The 23,765-nt window shown below is 47.2% G+C and overlaps 1 protein-coding gene across 6 annotated transcripts in view; it reads left to right on the forward strand.

The window, feature by feature from the left end:
- Positions 1-23,765, forward strand: part of Tbc1d22a (TBC1 domain family, member 22a) — a 287,645-nt gene that overhangs the window by 23,078 nt on the left and 240,802 nt on the right.

The raw sequence follows: 23,765 nt of genomic DNA on the forward strand, positions 1-23,765 counted from the left end.
GGGACTGAGTTTTCTGAGGGCCAGGAGTGGTCCTGGCCACGGGATCACTCATAACAGAGAAACATTTTTTTGAACATAAAAGATATAGGCAGTGCCAGAGTAGCACGCTGAGAGCTGAGGAGGTGCAATGCCCATGTTGGTCAGGAGGTGGCGAGTGGGGCCTGTGGATGGGCCACAGGAAGCTGAGCTGTGCATTCGGGAAGCTTTAGGGAGGATGGCCAGGTTTTCTGTTCAAGGCTGGAGCAGGACATCTTAGGTCTTAGTCTGTTCAATGGGGTTTTTCTCTTAGCTTAGTAACTTATTTTTCCTTCTTGAGTCAGGGTCTCCCTATGTAGTCCTGGCTGTCCTGGAACTCACTATGTAGATCGTGCTGACCTTGAACTCAGAGATCTGCTTGGCTCTTCTGAGTGCTGGGATGCACCACCATGCCTGACTTTTAATTATGTTTAAAAAAAATCAGTAGCACATGCTTGTGTCAGAGTGTTACGAAGCACAAGAGGATCAAGAGTGAAAACCAGCCTCTGCGCTCCTGTTTCAGGAGCCTTGTGTCAGGGGTGGTCTATGTGCATTGCTCCAAACATTATGTATGTAACTTTGTACTTAGGAACAGCCTCCAGGATAGAGCAAGCAGCTTCTACACACATGTCACACTTTTCCCAGTCGTTTGCATTTTACCCATTCACCACTCTCATCTGTGCTTGTGTGTGAACCACTTGAGAGTATGGCGGAGACATCCTTCCACTTCCTCCCAAGAGCTTTGCTGTACACTTCCTAAGATCACAGGAGTCAGTTTATTCAATGTAAAGAAATGTAGCCTTGACACAGTGCCGTTTACCTTGGGAGGATGCATGGTGCTCGTTCACCTTTTCTATCTGTACCCCAGAATGTTCATTATATCTCCTGTTTCCTTGTCCACAACCTGGAGCTCATCAGCACCCTCCCCACAGTCCTCTCTGCCCTGATATCTCTGTGAGCCTGGGATGCTAGTTTCCCCCGCATGTGCACTTTGATCCTGACACAGTCAAGGTGGCAGGCAGTTGTTTGTCAGGGTCCCTCTGCTTGTGTGTGTCTGAGGCTTCCTTGTGATTAGGTCCAGGGGAATGGTTCTCTCTTAGCAGAAGCACCATTCTGGGATGTGTGTTCTCACCCTTTCCTCATCTCTCAGAACCTAAGCAGCAGTCTGGAGAGTGGTTCTTGGAGACTGTGCACTTATGCAGTGCTTTTTCTTCATCCACCCAGGTGGGGATCCCGGACCACACCTTACTTTTTGAATTTAGATGTATTTACACAGTAGGCATAGGGAGCCACATGCCACTCAATGGGTGCCCCACAGTTTATTTCATAATATGTACTGATGGGGATGGAGGCTAGCACTGACCTTTTGTTTCTATAGCCTAGGACCTTGTACAGATAAGGCAGGAGTTTCTGAACATCTGCCATGTTGATGATGGTGTCTGTGGAGCAGTTCTCACCTGGGGTGGGGAGGAGACTACAGACAGTGGCGTTTTTAGGCTTGGCATAGAGCTAGGTGGATGGAAGTTAGTTCCCTTCACCAAGATAGGAAATTAGGGTTTTTCATACAAAAGAAGCAGAATCTCCTAGTTGAAATTGGAATCCTGTTTCTGCCTTTCTAGCACACTGCACCTGTGCTTACTGAACAGGGGCTGTCAGCAGCAATGTCCTCAGTGGATCTCATTGAATATGTAGGGAGGAGGCTGGTCTCAATATGCTTGTGACAAGAGGCTCTGGAGTCGGCCATCTGGGTGGAGACCTTGAGCAGGTGTGGGAACTTGTGATTCTGGTTGTTCAGTGACCTTGTCACCTGTAAGGTGTGCCTGGAGCTGGACTGAGACAGTGCATAGACCACTAGAGTGCTGGCCATAGTAAATGCCAATGGATACTGATTACCACGGTATGGACCCTTGGTGATCTGTGATGTGTGTGAGTTGTTTCTAGACATTTTCCTGGTTATGCCCATTGGTTTATGCCATAGCATATGGCCAGGTGGCCAGGAGATAGTTGATGAAAATGGGTTTGCTGGATGGCAGGATCTGATTCAGCTCTGGACAGTGACTAGACTCTTCTTGTGGTCTTGCCACTAGGGCAGCATTAGAAGTCAAATTGTACTTGCAGTAAAGCTTCCAGGGCTTATGGGTCAGCATGTGTATGTAAGGGTGAAAGGTCAACCTGGCCCTTTGTCAGGTTGCTGTGATTATGGTTTTATTTTTTCTTTAAGAATTCTGTTTGAATGTTTAAAGCCAAAAAGTTAAAACCATTTGCTTTCAAAGATAAACAATTACTGGATTTGTATTTAGTGGCAAGAGAAACATAGCCTGTAAATTGCCTGTTTTCCTAAGGCCTTTAAGGTAGCTCTGAGGACAGTGGAATACATTATCCTCCCATTACATAAAAACCAAAGTGGTAAATATTTGCCGAAGCTGGAGAAGCAAATCGCTGATGTGCGAAGGACCAGCAGAAATGGCTCTACCTGCCGAAGGCCTGTGCCAGCATTCGCTGCTCTTTGTGTAGCTTATGCTCTATGATGAGCCCAGGGATGAAAGTGGCAAACAGAACTTAACAGCTCACTCCCCTCTTAGCATCAACTCAATATTTACTCACACAAAGCCTGCCTGCTTCGAAGCCTGGGAAAATGACACTTGGAGGCATTCATGTTCATCACGTGTGTCTGCTGATCAGGAGTAGCATTTGGAATATGCAAAATGTGATGTTTCCTGAGGGCTGCTGAGGGACTGCTACACTGCACTGCGCCCCTGTGGGCAGGCTCTGCAAAGCTCAACACTAGAGAGCTGTCTGCCAGCAGAACAGAAGATGTCCCCTTTGCTCTGAGGCCTGAGGCAGGCACAGAGCTATGGTCTTGGGTACCCATGTTATCCATTCTGGGCTTGAGGATGGAAATGTGCCTGTGTAGAGGGGGAGGAAGGCATGAATGAAGTATGGAGTCATGTTCCCTGGAAGCATGGCTTTGAGTAGATGCCCCTGAGCGCCTTTGATTTGAGGGCCACTTTGCAGGGTCTATGACAATAGAGACCACCCCAGCATGGGTGCTGGCTGTGTCCTTAACTCTCTTTGTGACAAACTCACTGAGTATCTCACCTCAGAGGAGAGAGGGAGATCCAGCCTCCTTACAGAGTTCTTGTGAAGGCAGGAGGTCATTTACGCTTCCAGCCAGAGGGGAGAAATAGGGATCCAGACCAGCATAAGCCTTGCCCTCAAGGATCTGTCAGTCTAGTCTGGGGAAGATGGACAGACACAAGCCCACACTGATACCCCAGGGATGCTGAGAAGGCGATGAGTACTCCTGGAGAGGAAGCAGTGCTGAGGATAACTGAGGTGCTGCTGGCCAGCAGGTGGTCACCAGAGACCCTTTGAGATGAGCATGTTTCTGCTGGACCTTATGTGGAGAGAGGCTAAGTAGGGAGGAAGACATGCCAGGGAGAGGAGCCAGGGTGCAAAGGTCCTGTGGTGGGGGAGCCTCAGCTGTTTGAGGAGTAGGGAGGAGGTGCTGAGGTTGAGAGGGGTGGGGAGAGGGGCAAGTAGAGTAGGAAGGCATTCAGGGCTCATGGGTTCAGGAGGAGGCACACAGCTTTTGTTGAACTCAGTGTGAAGCTGCAGGATCTCGGAACCCTGTAGAGTAAAGCTTGGAAGGAAGCACCTGAGGGCTTCCCGCAAGAGGTGGCAGGTAGTCTTGGCCTAGGTGAATTTCTGGGCTAACTGGCAAGGTGTGGAGGGGAAGGAGAGCAAAGATGGTTACTTGGGGGGAGGAAGCCAAGCCAAGGGTCTTGGCCTTGGATGTGGTGGGTGATTTAAGTACTGCCTGGTGAGCCTGATTGGCTGCACATGAAGCAGGGACCGGAAGGAGAGGGCCACACCGTAATAGCTTAGAGGCCAGAGGCAGCAAGAATGTGAGACCTGGTGGCCCAGACACAGCACTTCTCAAAAGATCATTTCACCAGAGGGAGCAAACATTGATCCTTTGATACACTGAGGAACTGCAGACCAGTGCCATGGCATCTCAGGATTCATATGTCTCTGTCCAAGCCCATAGCACCCCGTGTCTGTCCCTTATTAGTGCTGACTGCTCAGGAGACAACCATTCAGTGAGCAGAGCAGGGCAGGATAGGATGAGGTTGGCTTTGGGCTCTGTTCCCCGCCTCCAGCTCTCTTTTGATTTTGGTTAATATAGGTAGCAGCATTCTTAGTGCTCTTTGCAGGACAGAAGTTGTTTCCTCTCCTGTGGTCTTGCTGAAATAGTTAGCATCTGGTCTAGAAGAGGTTGGCCACAGGCGTCCTGGGATGGCTTGGAAAAGCCATTCCCATATCACAGGCAGCTGGCCCGCCAATGTCCAGTGTTCCTTTCTAGTAGCCAGAGACACATAATAGCAAGATGCCCTTAGTTGGGTTTTGTTGGGTGTTACAGAAGGATGTGTGTGTATGTGTGTGTGTGTGTGTGTGTGTGTGTGTGTGTGTGAGAGAGAGAGAGAGAGAGAGAGAGAGAGAGAGAGAGAGAGAGAGACTATGTGTTCAGCATGATGATGCTGTGAGAGGGACAAAGCAAGAAGTAGCTAATTCTTGCCTCAAATGTCATCAGGGAAAGTTGTTTTGAGTCTACTAACACACAGGGACCCGACACATAGGAAGCACATTCTCCTGCCCTACCATGGCTCCCTGTTCACTGCACCTTCATATATCAAGGGCCCAAGCAGCACTCAGTTGTAGTAAATGGTTGTTATGAACATATCAATTCAGCTCAACCACAGTACAGTGATGCGTCCATTAGAGAGGGGCAGGGCTCACTAGCCATAGGCTCCTGGCCGCCTCTGCTGGCCTGTCTTTGTTCCCTAGCCCCGTTGGCTTGTGTGCTCCCACCTGGGTCAGAAGCTCTGCCTCTTCTCTGCAAGTCTTACCGTAGCAATTCTGTCACATCGCTAATGACAGTGTGACTGAAAGCCGGGAGCACTGAAAAGATGGGAGATGCAGCAAAACCAAATGGCCACTGCGTGCTCCTGTTGTTCTGAGGCGGCATGCTCTTTCTTACCCTCTCGTTAATTCCCAGTCACTTCCTGCCTAGCCTTCGAATGCCAAGACGGCCTCCCCACATCTACAGCTTCACCTACAGCTCTGGAAGGTGTCTGAGACCTAGATAATCATACTGGTTCCTGACTCAGCTGCAGTTCCACCTTTGTTTCTCTGTTAGTGACATTTCCATGGCTGAATGTGACATTTGACTGACATGCGATGTCACTACGTTTAAAACCACCAAACTTAACAAATGTGGCCTTGCACGAAGTAGTCGTTTCATTACTAACTACAGCTGGGTGTATCTTCAGTGCAGTAGGGTATTGTTCAAAGCTCTTTGAGGTAACTTGTTTCTGGGGATGGTGAGCTTTGGTATGTAATTTTCAGAGAAAATATTAAACAGTGGTCACAGGCCACTGAGTAGTTTTAAACAGTCAGGCAGCCTTAATGTTTGGCCTTTTTTCTCAGTGTTTTTTTTGAAGATTAGGATGCTAAATAATCATGCAATTAAGAGACTACAGGATCAGCAGAATCAATGTGAAATTGTCCTCTACTTGAGGACAGAAGAATGGAAGGGTGCTTAAGAACCGCAGGAGTTCCTTGTTCCCTGTTCTCGGCAGTGTGTGTATGTACCTATCACTTGTCTGCCTTTAACAGTATTAGAGTTTGTGTCTCTGTCCACTCTACAGACTGGGCCTCCTGCAGGCTGTGGCTGAGGCACATGTCCTTATATTCTAGGGACCTGTACAGGCATGTGCAGAGAACAGTCTTGGGCAGTGCCAGTGAAGTTACTGGAGTCATACATGTCAGCTTATCCCCTGCCCAGTGTTTTTTTAATGGTTACCAGTATGCCTGTCTCACCAGTTGACATAGGCTGCTTTGCGTTAGAGGGTACCAAAGGAAAGGGTTTTCTGAAGATAACAGAAAACCAGACCCAGAGGCTTTATGTATATAGTGCTGTGTTTTTCTCTGGACTGTGTCTGGACGGGAGTTAATGAATCTAGTTCAATCATGCCAAGGATCTTCCCTCCAAGTCACTTGTCCTCTCATTCATGGCCACAAGGTGGCGATCATTATCTTGTGTCTGTATCCTCGAGTCAGAAATGCAGACTTGAATTGTTTAATGTATTTTGTTGACATAGATTCATGGTACAGCGGTGATGGTTTCATAAAGACGTTGTCACCGAAGTACCACTGCCCTTTCCCCCTATGGCATTCCTTTCCCAAACACTGCCACTTCTACTGTTACAACGCCATAGGTGTGTAAGGATGATGTCAGTGTCTGCGAAATCTAGGGCCTGCTAATGAGAGCAGATGTGCGGCATTGGTTTTGCCCCTGAGTTGACTTATTTTACTTAACACAACCCTCAGTTGTACCTGTTTTACTGCAAGTGACATCACCTCACTCTCCCTATGGCTAAGTAAAACTCCATGTATGTGTGACTGTGTATGACTCTGTGTGTGTGTGTGTGTGTGTGTGTGTGTGTGTGTGTGTGTGTGTGTCCCACTGTCTGGTCCACTCTCTTGTAGAAGGATTTCTGTTCAGATTTGGTAGTCTGACTGTCTTTAGCACTGCCATAGTAAATATAGATCTCCAGTTAGTTCTGTGCTGACTTAGAGTCCTGTAGGTATTCATACCAGAGTGATTGATTAGTGGGTCACAGTGTGGTTCCAGTTTCAGTTTTCTTTGAAGAATCTCCATATTGATTTCCATAGCGACTGAACTTGTTTACACTCCAGTGGCACCTGTGTGGATTCCCTTTTCCCTACATCATCTCCAGCATTTGTGGCCACCCGCATTGCCACTCTCTTAGTGACGGCCATTCTGACCAGGGAGAGAAAGAACGTCACTGTTGTTTAGTTTGTATTTCCCTGATGGCCAAGGCTTTTGGACTTTGGTTTTCATTGGCCAGAACTTAATCTTTTTGAGGTCTGTTTTGTTAGTCCATGGCTTGGCATTTTGGTATCTAATCTGTTGATGTTTTTAGACATTGTAGATATTCTCTCTCTGCCACTGGTACAGCTGCAAAGATTTCACTCAGTATTGCCTCTGCAGTGCAAGCTTCACAGTTGCCCGCACGCTGACTGTCGTGCCCTATTCTCTGAGCTGTTAAGAGTCCTGCTCAGAAAGTCCCTGATCACTGCCAGTGTGTGTGTGTGTGTGTGTGTGTGTGTGTGTGTGTGTGTGTGTCCTTCATCTGGTTTTGGTAGCAGGGTAATGCTTGAGTTTGAGGCATTCCTCTTTTCTAGTTTGCAGAATAGTTTGAGAAAGATCGCTGTTATTTCTCTAAAGGCCTGATAGATTCTACAGTGAGTCCATCAGGGCCTGGACTTACTTTATTGTTGATTGGGAGATTTTAAATGACTGCATCGGTTTGTCGCTTGCTGCAGATCTGTTTCTATTCTTTATCCTATCTCACTGTGACTTTGGCTGGTGACAGTCCTTTACAAAGTTACCCTTTGCTTTAGATTTTCCTAGTTCAGTATTCTGTTTCTTATTTTTAAAAATCTGTTTCTTTTTTAAAGTACTTGATGTGTGTTTGTGTGTGCATGTGCGTGCTGCAAGATGTCAGGAGTTGCTACTCTTCCTCTTCACCTCATCACCACTTCGTCTTCCTCCTCGACTTCTTCCTCTTCCTCCTCCCCTTCCTGTTCTCTCTTCTCTTCTACATGGATTCAGGACCCAACTCAGGTTGTTGAGCTTGGCTGCAGGCGCCTTTATCTTGTGAACCATCTCTTGGGCCTGGAATATGTGTCAAAGGTATGTTATTTTTTTTTCTGAATTTTTGTGGGTATCTATCTTGTTTTCTTTTCATCTGTAATTTTATTAATTTGGGTCTTTCTTTTGGTTTGCTTAGCTCTAAGGGTTTGTCAACTTTGCTTTTATTTTTCAAAGAACCAATTCTTCATCCTGTTGGTTTTTTTTAAATTTCCATTTCATTAATTTTTGCCCTCATCTTAATTATTTCCTTACAGCTGCTGCTTTTGCATTTGGCCGCTTGCTGGTGATCGGGTGGCTGTGCATAGCTTTTATTTGTTGAGGCATGCTTCTTCTACTTCTGCTTCTCTGGGCTTGTATCATGGAGGCATGATGAATATTAATATTGTTGAAGGCCTTTTCTGCATCAGTTAGATGATTATGTGAGTCCTTGGGTCTACGTATGCGATATTTTGCATGTATTGCTTTGCTTATGTTGACCTGTCTTTACATCCCTGCAATGAGGTCAACTTGATCATGGCAAATGATCTTCTACGTGCATTGTCGAATTGTATTTGCTGTGTTTTATCCTCGTCAGTGTTCTTTATGTTATCTCAGTTAACGTTGGTAGGTAATGTGCCTTAGAAAGTTACCCATCTCTTTTAAAAATGTCCAGTTTTTTTTTGTACTTTCGAAAATCTCTTTTAATGTTTTAATATGTGTGTTTGCTAAACAAGGAGAAATTCTGATTCCATGTTCATTCATGAAAGTAGGCTGTAAATTTTCTGTGCGTGTGTTTCTGGTTTTGTGATCAGGGTGACACTGGTGACACTGGCATTACCGAGGAGTTTGGTACATTCCTTTCTTTCTGCTTTACCGAGTAGCTTGAGAAGCACTCTCGATGGCTCTGTTTGAAAGGTTTGGTGGAGTTCAGTGTGAATCCGCCCGCATCCGGGCCTTATTGTTAGTTGGGAGAATTTACTCCTGCTTCAGTCTCACTGATGATTGTAGATTCATTTAAGCTGTTTATATCTGTGCTTTTGAGAAGTCACATCTGTCCATATCTACAATTTCCAATTTATTGGAATAGAGGTTTTCAAAGTATGCCCTGGTGACCTAATGAAGTTCATTCGTGTCTAGTTTAATGTCTTCTTTGTCATCTCTCATTTTACTAATTTGTGCCTTCTTACTCTCTTGATTAGTTTATCTAATGGATCGTCAATCTTGTTTATCTTTTCCAAAAGCAACCATCACCGCCAGTAATACATTTGTTTCTCTTTCATTGCTTCTGGCCCTCATCTTTATTATTTCTTCCTGCCTACTGTGTTTGGATTTGGCTTGTTCTTGCTTTCCTAAGTTCTTTATTTTTATTTCATTTTATATCCATGAGTTTTTTACCTGCATACATATCTGTGTGCCATGTTCATGCCTGGTGCCCATGGAGGCCAGAAGAAGGCATCAGATTTCTTGGGACTGGAGTTACAGACATTTGGGAGCCACCATGTGGGTGCTGGGATTCAAACCTGGGTGCTCTTAACTGCAGAGCCATGTCTCCAGCCTTTTTTTTCTGAGTTTTTAACAGGTGTCATTAAGTTATTTATTTGAAATACATGCAATTATTTTTTTTTTTAAAAATCAGCTGTATTAAACTTTCCCCTTAGAACTTCTTTCACTGCACCCATAGTGCACCTATGAGTTTTTACAGCTTTACATTTTAGGAATGTAAATTTCCCTCCCTTAATTTACTGATTGTAGGATGTGTCAGTCTCATGGATGCCCCTGTCTGTTTGCAGTTTCTCTTGCTGTTGGTTTCTGCTCTGTAGTCTGTGGTGGTCAGATGGACTGCAAGGAATTATTTCAGTTTTCTTGATCCAGTGTCTCCACATCCTGATAGTCTGCCTTCCACTTGATCTGTTTTATTGGTGAGGTCTCCCCTGATTTATTTTTGACTTACTTCAATTTGAGTTTTCCAGTATTTATATTTACTGAACTCATCTTTCATTTGCTCTATTGACATCTTTATTTCATCCAGCGGTTTGTATTGTCTTTGAATTCATTCAGGAGTTCGTGTCTCTTTGATTTTGCCAACATTCTTCAAACCATTCCTTTGAATTCCCTGACATTCGTCCGATTCATTCTCACTGAGGTCGGTTGTGTAGTTGGAGGATTCCCATCGGCCTGACTTTGTGATTCTGCACTGGACTTGTCCATCTGGGGTTTGGTTGTTGGTTGGGTCATTATTTGTTTGTTTTTTGTTTAATTTTTTTGTGGTGCTGGAGAGCAACCAAGGCCTCCCTACTGAGCAATGTGCCCAACCCCAGGCCTTCTTCCTGTCACCTGCATGCTTTGGTTGAGGCTTGCCGTGTCTAGGTGGAACTAGCTTTTAGTCCTGAGGTGCCATTCCCCTCTGCATGCTGTCCAGGGCTGTTACTAGACTGGTAGGCTTGTAGCGCCTCAGTGACAAACATGAGGTTGCCCATGGTGTTGGTTTCTGCCTTGAACAGCAGGGGTCAGCCTTCCCTTAGTCGTTGTCCAGCCCTTAGCCAGGGATCACTTCTGAGTATTCTTCCCAGCTTCTGTTTCCCTCAGGTTGCTGTGTGGTCCAGCTGTCCCAACGCTCTGCTGTGGCTTTGCCTACACATGTAGTTATCTTATGCCGGGTATGTTCTTATTATCAGTGCTGTCTCAGCTTGAGCAGGATTGCAGGGTGCTCCATGGCGCTGTGCTTCTCTGGGTCTCACTTTCTAAGTGGGTGGAAGGAATCCCCACTGAGTTTCAGGACAGGAAGCTCTTGTGAGGTGCTGTTTGACTGTGTTCTGGGGTGCATCTCCCAGTGGGTACAGAGTGATTAGTTCTCAGATTCTTTCAGGATCTGCTACTGTCTTGACCCAGTGATGATGTAGCTTACAGTGTGTTTTCTGCTTCACTAGCTTGTTGGTCTCTCTTGGTTTTCAGTGTTTTTGCTTACAGGGTTTTTGTTCCTTTTGTCTACTGGCCCTGGGCAGGATGATGACAGTGATGATGACAGTGATGATGGACAGTGCTATGCTGACAGTGCTGATGGTGACGGTGCTGATGTGACGGTGCTGATGGTGACGGTGTGGATGGTGAGTGTGTGTCTGTGTGTCTCTGTATGCCTGTGTTGTATATTGTATCTGCTGATTCTGTTGTGTGGGTGTGATGTCCGGGACAGGCTTTCTGATGCAGCCTCAGATGCTGTTGAAATGGTCTCGGAGGTTTCCCTCTGTTCACAGTGCCCAGTGCTTGACAGCAGAATAACACTTTCTCCAGATGAGGAATTCCAAACAGGTGGCGAGCGTGAGGCTGCTGTCACAGATCAGTGCCCTGGACACGTGTGGGGCTCATAGGACCCACATGGCTGTCCAAGATCAGGGGTGGGCCGAGGGACTTTCTGGTGATGCCTGTCCTCTTCGTTGAAGACGGCACTTAAAATTTGTCCCCACATGGCTCTGCTTTTGTGTATGTACAAACAGATAGAGAAAGAGAGCAAGACTTAGAAAAGGAGCAAGGATGGAGAGAGGACAGTGCTAGAGTTAGAGAAAGAGAGAGGGAAGAGGGAAAGAGGGGGAAAAGGAAAGAGGGAGAGAAAGAGGAGGAAGAGGAGTGAGAGTGCCTGAGTTAGTGATAGAGACAGGTAGGTTGGAGGGAGAAAGCTCGAGTTAGAGAAGGAGGAGAGAGAGGGAGAGTGGAAAGAGCTAGAATTAGAGAGAGAGAGGGAGAGAGAGAGAGAGAGAAAGAGAGAGAGAGAGAGAGACAGAGACAGAGACAGAGACAGAGACAGAGACACGGGGGGAGGGGAGGAGAAGAGAGAAGGAACCCAGTTAGTGAGAGATAGCTGGTACACTCAAGTGCGTTATACTTGGAGGTGCAGCACTGTCCCCTAGCGGCCCACCCTCACGACCTTGTTTGGCCCTAGCCCTGTGTCACAGTGGGAGTTGGGCTTTACTATGTGCCTTTTGAAGGACACACCTCAATCTACAACAACTAAGACCTTTTTTAACCCATGATGTTACCCACATATTTGTTTTAGTTTCTCAAGTTGGTATAAACGGCACAGGTCCTGCTGTACTGTGCGTGATACCAACAGGGTTGCCTGGTCATTGTCCTGCTTCTTAGAGCCTCCTTAGAACTCCCGTTCCATCCCCTGTAGAACAGGCGATGGTACGTAGTGCAAGCTCCTGGAGGTGCGATGAGACCCCTCAGGGAGTGGTTAGTGAGGAGCCACCCGACCTGTTTCCTATGCACACCCCTCCCCGTTCTGCTTTCCCATGGAGGCTGTCGGGGAGGAATGCTGTGATTTGCTAGTTTCCCTTTTTAAACCTTCTTCTCTGGTTAATGCTATCATAAGCTTTTCCATGTTACCACTTCCTCTGCAACCACCACTTAGAATTTTAAAAACTTTATTTAATGTGTATGTTGTGCTCTTGTGTAAGCTCATATACACTGTGCGAATACAGAGGCCCAAAGAGACCAGAAGAGGGTGGCAGGTTTCCAGGAGAGTGGACCAGGTCTAGCACTGGACCCGGGACCCAGCCAGTGCTTTTAACTGCTGAGCATCTCTCCAGCCCCTCTCGCCGTCCTTTTTTAAACGGCTACACAAACGATCTTTATGTAAAATCGGTATTAAAATTGCATATCCATCTGAAGCAGCATTTTATTTTTATGCTTGATCAAAACCTTGACATGTTTTGTGGTCTTCAGAATCATGACTTAAACTGCAATAACAGGAATGCTACTCACTGACATTCTGGAGGGGGAGGGGGAGGCGAGGCCTGCCTGAGTCTGGGGAATGGGGATGCCTCCTTTTACTTTTGATTCACTAATTATTTTAATTGAAAAGCTGCATTGCAATACAGCGTTAGAGAATTGGAATGTTCCCGAAGGGCCCACACAGTGACTGCTCTCCCTCTGCCATGCAGCAGCCACCTTGGGTCTTGTCTCTTCTTAGGAGGAGGCGTGGCTAACACACTGTCTCCCTCCTACTTGTTTAGAGATACAAATGGCAGCATGTAGGTGTTCTGTACTCACTCCTTACTTAGACGGTCCAGGAGCCTGGGGACAGGAGGCACCCAGCATGCAGCTCACTCAGCCTCCTGTCTGCTCACCAGTTTCAAAATGCCACAGGAGCCGATCAGTGCTTGAGAAAATACTTTTTCTTTTCTTTTCTTTTTTTCGGAGCTGGGGACTAAAGCCAGGGCCTTGCGCTTGCTAGGCAAGCGCTCTACCACTGAGCTAAATCCCCAACCCCGAGAAAATACTTTTTTATCAAAGTCCATGTAACATTAAAATAACACACAACAGGCTATCTGAGGGCAGACAGGTAAACACCCCCACCTCCCAGTGGCCACCTCCTTGAATGGCTGTCCTGCAGAAGATTGACAACTGGTCCCTCATCTGAAAAGGTTTCTGTAATAGTTATGAACCTAAGCACTTCTCATTTTTACTATTGAATGAAGAGAGGGCCCTTCCTGTGTCTCTAGGGTAGCCTCTTCAGGTGCTCCCCATTATCACAGAGCTCTTTTTGTCAGGATCCAGGTACCCACTTGAAAGTGGTTTGTCAACTCTTTTCTTTGTCTTGTGGGGACTGTGGGATCATGAGGGCTACTCACTCACACTACTGACATCTAGGATGACAGGCTCAGGGTAGCCCAGGAATATAGCACCGAGACTGAAGTGGTTACCAGGCACAGTCCACCCGCTCTTCCCTCTGGTCGGCAGATAATGTCTCCCTGGCACATCCTGGTGCTCGGTCTGGTACCCCTCTGTCTGCATTAGTTACTGTTCCTCCTGCTGGGACAGAACACCTGGGGAAGCAAGGTCTGAAGGAAGGGTTTCTAGTGGCTCCCAGTCCGAGAGCTCAGTCCATTATGGCCAGGGGACAGGGTGGCAGGAAGGTGAGGCAGCTGGACCTTTTGCTTCTATTAGGAAACAAAGACCAGTGTTGGTGCTTAAACTGGCTTCTCCTTTCTTCCCTTTCTATTCCGTCTGGGACCCAGCCTGTGGGATGGGTCTTGATTAATCTTCTCTGGAACCACCCTCACAGACACATTCAGAGAAGTGTCTCCTAAATGATTCCACATCCAGCAGCACTGAAAATCACTGAAAACCACTGCACCATCAGGTTCTTGGGTAGAAATGGGCATTGAAGCCACAACTCTCTGGCACACAGTCCCTGTGTGCTCTGCTCTGCTCTGTCAGGCCACCTCTTGCAGAGGACTTGGGGCTTAGTGGGAAGATGAAGCATCCTGGGTAAGTGTAGAATGTAGCTGTTCACTTGTTTTATGTTGTTCATGGGCACTGTAGCACTGCCTAGTATTCCCAAGTCCATTGTAACACCACCTAGTAATTCCAGCTTTCAGCTATTAAGAAGCCGTAGTTGGGGGCAGGAGAGATAGTCAGAAGTTAAGAACACTTGCGGGGTTCCCAGAGGAACCATGTTTGAATCCCAGCACTCACATGGTGACTCACTGCCATCTGTATAACTCCAGTTCCAGGGAGTTTGACTTCCTCAGGCATTTTATATGTGGTACACAGACATACATGCAGACAAAATACCCATACACATTGTGGTAATTTGAATAAAAATGGCCTCTATAGACCCAAATGGGGCGTCACAGTGAGGAGGTGTGGATTTGTTGGAGTAGGTGTGGTCTTGCTGGAAGACGTGTGTTGTCTCAGTCTCTTCCTGTGCTTGTAGAATTTTCAGCTACCTTTTCAGCACCACGTCTGCCTGCATGCAACCATGGTTGACAATAATGAACTACGTCTCTAAACTGTAAGTCAGCCTCAATTCAATGTTTTTCTTTGTAACTGTTCATGGTGTTTCTTCACAGTAATAGAACCCTAACTAAGACACACTTAAACTAAAAATAAATAAATCTTAGGAAAAAAAAGCTATAGTTGAGAATGGTCTCACACACTTAGTGTGAGAGCAGGTTCAGGGCTTCCTGAGCATGCCTCATGGCAGGTATGTGCTAGGCATAGGGGTGTCTGGATACACAAATGAACGTGCTTTGCTAGATGCTAACACTGAGTGATAGCAGGCTTCTGTGACAAGGCTTTGGTATTTGGTTGTATGCTGCAAGGGTAGCTGGTTGGAGTGGGAGGAAGTGGCAGGCAGGGGTTGGGTGGTGCTACTGTTGGACGTGCCAAGAAGAGGGCACTTTGCTCTGACTGCTCTTCACATGTAAGTAGCTGCTTGCCCAGGTCTGATTTATGCTGGGAGGTGATGCACACACTTGAGCGTGTTACCCAAGACAGGTATTCATGGGTGAGTTCATGGGTAAAACATCACACTCGTCTTACAAGTGTGATGGCAGTGACTGGAAGATAGGGCAAGGGTTCCCCTAAGGTAAAGCTTAGGAAAAGGGGACAGGGAAGGTAGATATCCCAGGGAATGGGAGTAACCTGGTGATTCAGAGCTGTGTGCAAGCTCAGTGTGCATGGTACCAGTCATTCCCAGTCTCAGGGTCACCCACTGGTAGAGCAGCCCTTGAAACCAGGTGGGCCTGAGAGGTGGTCTCAGTTGGCCAGCCTGCACGAGTGTTGGTTCTGTGGCAGAGGCCATGGGCAATGCTTACAATGCAGTGGCTGCTGGCCAAGCACTTGGTTCTGAGAGAGCTGGTGTGCCAAGAAGAGACCACTGGAGATGGAGAGAAGATGGTGACATCTCCAGATTTGCCTCGGCAGCCTCAGACCTTCTCATGACTGACACCATGCTTTGCCTCAGTTTCTCTGACAGTAAATGAAGGAGCTGGTGAAGATGACTGTATAGGTCTGAAAGTCTTCCAGATTCCAGATTTGGACTTTGTTCTGGGATTACCTGGGAGCCATGGGATATTTCTGGAGGGAAGGAGGTGATTGGAACTGTGCTTGGGGGAGGTTAATCAGCCTTCTGTTCCTTTGTGACAATCCCAATGGAAGGCAGGAGGTAGCAACATGTGGGTAACACTTTGAAATTCAGCAGCAAGTGAATTAGTTGGGCTCTGAACTGCAGCTGTTTGGAACTCCCTCTGTGCCATTTTTGGGTCTGGCAGAAGCTTCTGTCCCCTGCCGCTGCCTCCTCCTGCCTGCTCTCTCCCTGGCACCAGCCCTTTCTTCCCTGCATACCCTATGGTCACAGCAGGCTCAAGTATAATGAGGCTGTTTGGAGCTGGCTGGTGGCAGAGAGAGAACTTGGGGTTGTTCATGAATCAGGATCACAGGCCACAGACAGGACGCTGGCACTCAAACTACATAGGCCCCAGGGATCTCACACGCTGTCTACTTAGCCCTGGGGTCTCCTTAGCTGCGGTTCCCAGCTGACTTGAGGGGCCCTGGTTGGAACAAGCTCCTGGCTGCCATTTTGGTGGCTGCCAGGCCTTTGCCTGGTTCTTTAGAATCATTTAGAAATAGGTTTCAGGGGCTGAGGAGGTGGGAATTTGTGGCAGGCTCACTGTATCTGAGGTGCATTTCAATTTGAGATGTGGGCAGGCTCAAACTATAGGTGACTTTCCTGAACTTAGTACCTTGTCAAGTTTTGGGACTGCTACTCCTTAGAAAAGCTCTCTTAGAAAGTTCTCTGACCCCTCCAAATCCTAGCTTGTCCATTTGGAGGTAATCTTGTACCTGCTTTTACATTTTTTTCCTTTAGTTCCCTGCCAGCCATTTTCTGGTCACATAGTCTTGTACGTTACAGATCACATTACAGATCTACTTACATTCAGGCTGTTTTGGTGACTCAGGAGGTCTCCCCTGCCTCTTGTCCATTCCCTCCAGTCTTAGTGCAGGGGATTAGGCTGTCACTGCCTATGCCCTTGGTCTGAGCCCTTCCAGCGCAGACCATTAACTGTGTAGCAGAGCCCTGTCCTTCCTTTCTCCCGTTTGTTCATGGTTATTTTCTGAACAAATGTCTATGAATTAGTAAGACGCACACTTCATTCATGTGCTAGTTCTCTCAGAAGCCATTAAAACTCTTCTGTCTTCTATGCTTGAAAATCATCTCCATTACCTAAAGCACGCAGTGAAGTATAGCACCTACTTAGCCAAGCCATTCTGATTCTCCCGTGTGTGTGGCATTTAATTTATGGTTACGTCATATGAGATTTTAAAGTTTCTTTGGCTAGTATGGCTGACTTTCTCTTTTTCTCGGAGAGATAAATCTTATTTTTATCCTAAAAGTTTCTTCCTTTTCTTGGGGTAGAAGGAAAATGCTGTTATTAAGAGTGGAAATTACTTCATTCAGTTGCAGTATGCGCCTTAGGATGTTGAGTGTTTCCTGAGACAGGAGGACCGGGCTGGCGTGAGTGGCTGCTGCAGAGGCGGGAAGGAAAGGCACACGCTGCATGTGTCCAGTCCTGGGAAGGCAGTGAGGGAGTGATGTGTTTGCTGGGTCTTGGTTGGGGTGCATGTAGTGCCGGGATGGCTGCATACGTGATGTCTGTGCTGCTGGCTACTGTTGTCGGGTGAGCTTCCACCCTGACCTGAGTTGAATGAACTTTACCTCCAGCCAAGTTGAGGTCCATCATGACTGGGGTTGAGTTCCACCTTGATCAGGGCAGGTAAGGGCAGTGTAAGGAGGGGATGCCTTCTGGGCCAGAATGAGTCCTGACCATGTATGGGGTGCTGTAGCCTGGGTGTCTGTGGCTTGAGGCCCTGGTGTCCCTTTAGAAGAGCCATGATGGGTTTTACGTCTGAGCAGCTTTTGCACACATTCTCTCCTCTTTCACCAGCTGCCGGTGCAGGAGTAGCTGTGTCTTCGGGAATATTTCTCTGTTACTCCTCCCACCTTGGCCTGCATCCTTGGTTCTCCTTTGCCTTGCACTCCCTCCCTTATCTTCGACAGCACCCACTGTTGAATTGCCTCTCCAGCCCCACTTTTAATATTTTATCTGAGACAGCATCTCTTTTATTTCTTAGGTCAGCCTTAAACTTGAAATCCTTGGACTTTGACCTCCCAAATGGTTGGTTTATCTCAGATAACACATAACTAATCGTGATTTAAAATGACCTAGCTTTGTCTTTAGAATTTAGCCAACATTGGACATACTAAGAAAAACAATAGTACCTGATATTTTTAAATTCTTACTGTACCCCTGGGGTGGTGCGAAGTATTTTATATGTATTTCTCCATTCTTCTTTCAACACTCTATTTTAAGACGGTAGACTGAGCCAGATGGGCCAAGGTCACACTGTGAGAACTGGCTGACTTAGATGTAGCTGAGGCTTCTGGGCGTGATCTTACTTCAGGGATGTAACCTCCAGTTAGGAGGAGAGATACTCTGTAGCTTACTCTGCAGTGGCCTCTGGAGGCTCTGTTAGGTCCTGTGTGATTGACTGTGCCTTTGTAGCCCGTCTTCCCCCTGTGACCATGTTTTTTTTTTTTTTTTTTTTCTTCTCTCTTTTTTTTTTCCTTCTTCTTTTTTTCGGAGTTGGGGACCGAACCCAGGGCCTTGCGCTTGCTAGGCAAGTGCTCTACCACTGAGCTAAATCCCCAACCCCTTTTTCCTTCTCTTAATAGTGCTTCCTGTGGCACTGATTTTTCTTGAAAATATGATTGTGAGTGCTTTTGCAACATGCTTTAAAATGGTCCTTTCTCTGTTCACAATAGACTGGACATTTCTTAAGCCAGTTTGCTTAGGTGGATACAAGTTGTTTTTAGTGTTGCTTCTGTTTTCTGTGAATTTTAGTTACTGCCCTGTCAGTCATACAGCTAACACAGAGTCTGAGACCTTCTGTGCTTCCAAGTATGAGTCCTCAAGAGGACTTGGTGTTAAATGGAGGCTTGTTGCTGGTAACTTGCTTTCTTTGTGGTGGTGCTTGACCCTGCGGCTCCCTGGCCTTCCTGGGTAGGTTGATAGCAGCTGACTCATTGCCCTCTGTCTTTCCCCCTCGTCTGTATCGAGTGCTCTGAATTGAGGGAGCACAGCAGTCTATCTGGACTCTGCTGCTGTCTCCCTCAGAGATTGAGCCTGCTTTTCCAGTGTGCCATTTGCCAAGGGTTTTCTGCACAGCGTTTCTTGGACTCCTCAAAGGTCAGTAAGCAGTTTTAACAAGATTGCAGCCAATTCTCATTTGAATTAATTTATTCCCTCCTCACTAATTAATTCATCTGTTTGCATTGAGTTGTCCCCTCATTTATCTGTCAACATTTCTTAAGCTCCCGTCCGGTTCAGGATGCTGAGGACACAAAGGTGTACCTGATAGTTGTGAGCCTCCCTGGAGGAGCTGCTGTGCTGGGAACCACCAGGTAGTCACGGCAGTGTCCCGGTGGTGTGGATGGCAGCACAGGAAGGCTCAGCCTTCTGAGGCTTCAGGAGCCAAGGCTTGTGTAGGCAGGTGGATGAGAGAGAAAGTGCAGGGCCACAGGGATTGGTGCAGCCTGCAGAGTGCACACACCACCGTGAGTTCTGGTGATAGATCTTGGGGAGGCCTTTGTGGATGGGAGACTAGCTTGGAATTGTCCTGTTTACAGTTCTTTAACACTGCCTTTCTTACCCGGGTGTCATTCCTTACCATAGGCTTGGCATCTTAGCACTTAAAGCCCAGTCAGAAGGGTCACAAGTTCTGGGCCAGCCTGGGCTATAATAGTGGAATCCTGTTTCAGAAAAAAAAAAAAAAACAAACCAAAAAACAAAACAAAACAAAAAAACAGAATACATTAAAAACAAAAGACCATCACTGCAGCCAGTTTTACTCAGCCCTGCAACAGGCCAGTCACTTGGCACTTAGAGTTGGGGTCCTTGTCTTGTTCTTTGTCCCTCATGTTCTGGTGGCACAGAAGCCATTGTCCTGCAGCCTGTCCTTCTTATCCTGCTTCCTTGCCTAGTGCTTTTCTTGGCTGCTGCTCCTACTTGTTTAATCTTCTCCTCCCTTAGAGTTGCCTCGGGCCCACCCTGCCTAGCTCTTTCTGGCTCCCCCTGTCCTCTCCCTGCTGTGTAGTCTAGGGGGATTGGGGCCAGGGCACCAGCTGGCCCCATTTTCCAAGTACTTGGTGACCTGGCAAATAAGCTCTGCTCTAGGTGGAACTTGGTCTCCCTTCATCTCAGTACAGATTGTGGTGTGAGAAATTCACAGCTTCCCTGACTGCAGAGGGAGGCCATTGCTCTCCATCGGGACCAGGAAGCCTCTAAGGAGGAACTGAAGGAGACAAGGTGTTTGAGGACTGTGCCAAGTCAACAGTGCCAGGTTTTTGTGGGCCCAATGGTACATCAGGGCTTGCTGTGAAGAGCACACCGAGGTTGGAGCAGTTGTGCCTGGGGAGTCAGAGAGCTCCTAGTGTCTCCAGAATGGCAGGGCAGCCCTGCCCATGGATGAGCTGAGGAAGAAGATGAGTTGGTTAGAGTGGGTTTGGCAGGAATGGGACCCTGGAGGACGAGTGGAGCTCAAGTCAGCTGCTGAAGGGATGCTGGGCACATGTGAAAAGTGTCTCCTTTTACCTCAGAATCATGGGTGGAATCTGGATTCGGGAGTATGTGAGCACAGTCAATACTAGGGCCCACTCTCTGTGAATCATGGGTAGAATGAGCATTCTACAGTGGTCAGCACCAGGGTCAGCGCCCCAGGGGACAGCCTAGTGGAGGGCCTGAGATGTACTACTCAGCATGTAGACTACCTATGGCAGTGGCACGCTGATGTCCGGTGCCTCCAGGCTTGCTGCAGACTTGTGCTTAGGGCCTCATGGCCCAGGGAATAGTGCTTTGTAAATGCTGACTTTGCCACCAGGTTTCTTCTTGTGGTCTCTTCTCTCCTGAGCTCAGCTAGCTCACTGGGTTCCTTTGCTGCCGAAGGTCCTGGTGCTGACGGTTAGGTGCACTTGGGGAGTTGGCAGAGGCCCTCCTCGATCTGATGGTAAAGCTGACAGTGCTCAGGGAGGGATGTACTAGGATGGGATGGCAGTGGAGCAGTCCTGCCCGGGTAAGATGCTGCCTCCTGCATGTGTGCCATGTGGCATCGTCTGACTCTGTTAGGAAGAGCCAAGCAGCTAGGGATTTATTTTTATTTTATTAATTATCCCAGTAAATAAAAATATTATCACAACATAATTTCATGTGCAACTGGTATAGGAACCATTCCATCTGACTGCGGTGACTCGTATGTGTTTCACACATAGGGGACATCTTATATGGGCATGTTTTAGATGTCTGTAGACACTGTGACATCTGTATTGGAAAGCACAGGACTGGAGTTAGGTGGGCCAAGCATCTCCTTACCCAGGTGATTAGGTTGGGCTTCCTCCTGAAGTAATAGACGTACATATTATATGTAATATATATACAATATGCACATATATATGTATTTTTTAAAAAGATTTATTTATTATGTATACAATGTTTTGTCTGCATATATGCCTGCACATCAGAAGAGGGCACCTGATCTCATTACAGATGGTTGTGAGCCACCATGTGGTTGATGGAATTGAACTCAGGACCTCTGGAAGAGCAGTCCGTGCTCTTAACCTCTGAGCCATCTCTCCAGCCCCTGAAGACATATTTAAGCCTTGGTCTGAGTCCTGGGTAGTTGGGCAGAGAGGACATGAGAAGAGCTCACTGTGCTGATGGGCTTTGTTAAGGCTACTATGGCTTTGGTGCAGCGAGGGAAGTGGCGTGGGGAAGCCGTGGAACAGTCAGAGCTGAGCTTCTGGTGGGGGAGGCAGTGGGGAGGTTTGATACCAGGCTGACAGTGGCGGAGGACGGGGAGGTTTTAATCACTATCAGGAAGAGATTTAAGTTTCCTGAAAGTGCTGGTGGCTTGTCCACGAAGGTAGGAAGATGGCTTAGGAGGGTTGTGTGAGGCCAAGGGGAATGTGAGTAAGGAATATGCTGTGGAAGGCATTGGGAAGCACGGTAGCCTGTGGGAGGCTCTCAGAGCTCTAGAGAAGGGACATACTATGGGCTGAGTATGGGGAACTGGAGGAGGCCCTTGAGGATGAGTGTCAGCCTGTGGCTGAATGTCTGCTAGCCATCTACCTACTGAGGCGCTCACTCGAGGAGCAGGCTTTGGGAGAAAAGAACATTTGGTGGGGGCATATAAAGTTGGGATACAAGTGTGCCATCTGAGGAACAATGGGATAGAGAGGGGCCATGGTGGCATGTCTACAGGCCAAGTGTCCCTGGAGTCATGTGGCCTTCTATACAATACACTTCTCACCCTCGTGCTGACCTCCTTGGGCCATTACATATTTCTGTGCTATAAGAATGGGTGGTACTTATGTCTTCCTTTAAAATAAGGTTTCTGTGTGTTTTGGGGCTTCCTGAAGTCTGGGGTGTCTGGGATAGCTCCTTACAGAGGTTGAATAGCTTTGTGGTTCTCAGCTGTCCCTGATCCTCCGCTGTTGGATGGAGAGAGTGCCGCCGGTCCCTCCATTGATGTGAATTATGTGAATCCTCTCCACAAAGATCACAGTGAATGGTTTTCAATAGAACGGGCCTCACATACATATTAAATATGTAATATGAGAAAATATTTTTCAAGCAGAAGTTCATCTAGGCTGTGAGGCTGTCGCTGTTCTTTGTACAATTAATAATAACCCTCCGCTCTCCGTATGATTAGACGTCCTTCTGCAAGCAAATATTTAATAACCACACAGAACCGTCATTTGGAGCTGCTGCAGTTTATAGAGACACCCCCTATTGTTATGCATTTGTTTTGTCCCCAAGTCTCCCTGCCAGACACTGCTCTCAGCATCCTGGTGCTGGCATCTTTGCTCTGTCTCTGGTTGCTTTCTTGGGATAATTATTATACAGAAACTCATTGATTTAAAGGCCACACATATTTAAGACGTGAGCACATCGTCTTTTTGCTTACCTATCATGGACCTATCTATCTGTCATCAGTTTTCCTGATTGATTACTACTGTTCATCATTACTATTGCCATTATTGTTTTTGCAGTCAGGTTTCCAAGTAGCCCAGGCTGGCCCCAACATACACTTTTCCTTTGTCTTAGGTTCTTTTCCAGTTGCTGCAGTAAAAGGCCCTGACAAAGAGGAGTTTCAGGGGAAGGCGTTTATTTCAGTGCACAGTTTAAGCTGTAGTCTGTCAGGGAGGGGAAGTCAAGGCAATAGGAGCTTGAAGCATCTGGTCGCATTGCATCCCAAATAGAAAACAGAAGGGTGAATGCAAGCTGGCACTCAGCTTGCTGTGTACATTTTAGACAGTCTCGGATCCCCTGCCCAGGGAATGGTCTCACCTTCAGGTAGGGCTTTCCACATCAGTTACTACAATGAAGATAATCTCCCTCAGGTGCCACATAAGTCAACTTGATAGTTAACACCATCACATTCTGCTGCAGTCTCTTGGGTACTGAAATCCTAGTGCCTCGCTTGGGCTGACCACTGAGCAATACTGTCTCATCTATTGTCTTGTAAGGGCATTTCCTAAGGAGCCCAGCCCACATTGTGCTGGAAAGTGGATGAATGCCTGTGCTCAGTGCTTGGACCGCTGTGAGTGCTCTCTAGGACAAGTCCCTGGTGTGTGAGTGTGAGTGTGTGTGTGTGTGTGTGTGTGTGTGTGTCTGTCTGTGTGTGTTTCTTAGAGCAGGCCTGTACTGGTGGGGCTCAAGGACACACTTGACATTTAGCTTTCACAGTGATCCCTGGGATGCTGTTATACCCATTTTACCTGAGAGAGCAGCAGGCCAGCTCGAGGGTCCTCCATCTTGGTCCACCATTTAAGGGAAGGGTGTCACTAACTTCAGGCTCCTGTTCCTCTGTGTTCCACCTCATATTAAGGTGAATATGACTGGAGCTTGGTCCATTTTAAAAGGAGGCAGCTTCCGACCACACATTTGCATAAGTACTTGGGTCGATTCCTGCTGCCTCTCAGCCACTCTTTCTGGAAAGCAAGGCTTGGCTCAAGTCCGACTCTGCCCTTTAGGAGCCATGGCCTGTTGTAGGTGCTGTTTTCTGCAGGGAGGTTAATGAGCACCCTTCCACCTGGCAGAGTTGCTGGGAAGCTTAAGTGAGATCAATGCTGCTAGAACACAGAGTGCTGGCCTGGTAAATCTGCTCATTGATTGTGCAGTCTGTACAT

Source organism: Rattus norvegicus, chromosome 7 (genome assembly GCF_021556685.1).
Source record: "Rattus norvegicus strain SHRSP/BbbUtx chromosome 7, alternate assembly SHRSP_T2T, whole genome shotgun sequence".
In the NCBI taxonomy this organism is placed as follows: domain Eukaryota; kingdom Metazoa; phylum Chordata; class Mammalia; order Rodentia; family Muridae; genus Rattus; species Rattus norvegicus.